Source organism: Vigna radiata, unplaced genomic scaffold (genome assembly GCF_000741045.1).
Source record: "Vigna radiata var. radiata cultivar VC1973A unplaced genomic scaffold, Vradiata_ver6 scaffold_129, whole genome shotgun sequence".
NCBI lineage: Eukaryota > Viridiplantae > Streptophyta > Magnoliopsida > Fabales > Fabaceae > Vigna > Vigna radiata.
Window position 1 is genome coordinate 362,532 of NW_014543107.1, and position 2,312 is coordinate 364,843.

Below are 2,312 nucleotides of genomic sequence, written 5' to 3' on the forward strand. Positions count from 1 at the left end.
ACCATTGTCATTCAAGTTCTTGGGATGGAGCTTTTGAATCAAAAATAGCTTTTTCAAAAGCTTTACGTTATCTCCCATTTTTGGATGGAGATCTTTTGCTCAGGATGTACACCATCTTTGACTTATTACCACAAGTAGAAATGCCTTGTTTGACGGTGAGGAGCAGGGAAAAAGACGTAGGGTGGCTGTATGGCAGCGTAGCAGGTGCCTGACCTTGACCTTGGCCTGTGAAAAGAGACACTACTTGGAAGCAACTTCTTGGATACACAGATAAAAAAGAAAAAAACCTCCAAAGCCAGGGAGACAAAAACAAAGAAAGAACATCCAATAATCATCTCTCACAACTACACTCTTCATGATCCTCACCAAAAATCATTCAACCAGGTTACCATAGTCATATTTCACCTACAAGAAAAAAGGAAAGCCAGCCACAAGAGGAGCTCTCAGAGTTTTAATAACAGGGAGGTAAGCAATGCTTTGTAATCGTGCTTAGGAGAGTTAGTCTGCTGCGATCCATACTTCATCTTACACTTGTTGTTGAAGATTTTTCTGCCATATCTGTGTTTGATTTTTGCTTGAAAATTCAAAAGAAGTGTATGCATATACCATAGTCGTCTTTCCCCTCTCTATCCGATTCGGCAACTGAAAAATAAAAAAAAAACAGAGAAGAAATCGTTTCACCATCTCCATCTATTCCCCCATAACATTCATATCACCTCACCGATATCGCCCCATCACAAACCTGCAAACAGATACACAATCCCCATTATCCTTCATCAACCTTCGTTTACACCATGAAAACCCCTGTGACCATTTCCTGCAAGAGAAACATTTATACAGATACATCATCACCCGCTTATAATCTCAGTTTCATTCTGGAAATATCAATAACCCCAAAGTCATTTCCCTACTAAGGAAAATATAAGAAAAATATATGCAACAGTTTCATCACCCTCGTCAACTTCAGACCATTCCATTCGAACCCTCATCTTTAACAGTTNCGATCATGAAATCATCAACACTCATCCATTGCTCCAGTAATGGAAAACCCCAATCACCCGAATCAAAGCGTAACAGAAGAGGGAGGAGGGAGCAACACTACCGGTCCTAGGAAGCGTCATCGACTCTTGGCAGCACTGCCGGCGGGATCGACGGTGACGGCAGTGGGCTTGACGGAGAGCGACGACTCTGGCTTGGCGGCGGCGGCACCCTTGCGACGACGAACAGTCGGCGTTGTTTATGAACGAGAGGGACTCTCGCGTGGGAAAAGAAATGGAAGAACCCTGATGGGGGCCGGCCGTGATTCTGGTGGCACTCGCCGTCGACGGCGACGACGAGACCGAAGAANGTGGTGGCGCGGTGGTTGGATTCGAAGAAGTGGTGGTGCGGTGGCGTTACCCCAGGCTAGTGCGAGAGAGTGGGTGGCTTGTGGCTGGCGATAGTCGCCGGCGACGCCTTGGACGGAGCAATGGTGGCTCGTGGCTGTCACTCACGGCGGCTAGTTTGGTGATGGTGAGGGATGAGGTGGTTGGTGCTCAGAGAAGAGACCCTAGGTCTCGTGTGATTTGGGAGAAANGGGGCAGACCCCTAAGGTTTCTGAATGGGAAGAGTCAAACCCTGGGCTGCTGGGCCAAAACCAACAAAAACTCTTTTCTTTTCTGTACCTTGTTTCCACTAAGTCGCACTCCCACCCTCCTTGGGCTTAAGCCCATTCGTTTTCTAAAAAGAAATAACAAAAAGTTCTTTCTGCACCCCCTTTTGTTTCTGTTTTAAACTCCATTCACTTTGGGCTTCAGAAAAAACCTTTTCCTCCTATGCGCACCTCTTATTTCTCACTCTCACACTCCCACTTTCTTTGGGCTCAAGCCCAATCTGTCTTAAAACCCTTTCTTTCCCACACCCCTATTTCTGCTAAATATCTCACCCCCTTTCCAATTAGGCCTTGGCCCAATTTGGTTATTTTTTTATTTTATTTTACTTGTTATTTAGTTTTCTTTAGTTTATTTTATCATTTAACTTCTCATTTTATCTTCACTTTTTTTTATTTAGTAATTTACTTATTTATTTTATTTCTATTTATTTTATTTTATTTTATTTTATTTAGTTATTTACCTTTTTTTTTATTTAATAAATATTCAAAAATACTAAAAAATATGTTTAAAGGGTCCAGCACATGTGTGATCGCACGCATCGTCCTTGTGCTAGACACCTTTTCTTCTTCTTTTATAAAAATAGCAAAAATATATTTTTAAGGGGTCTAGTACATGTGTGATCGTACGCATCGTCCTTGTGCTAGAAAACCCTTTCTTTTC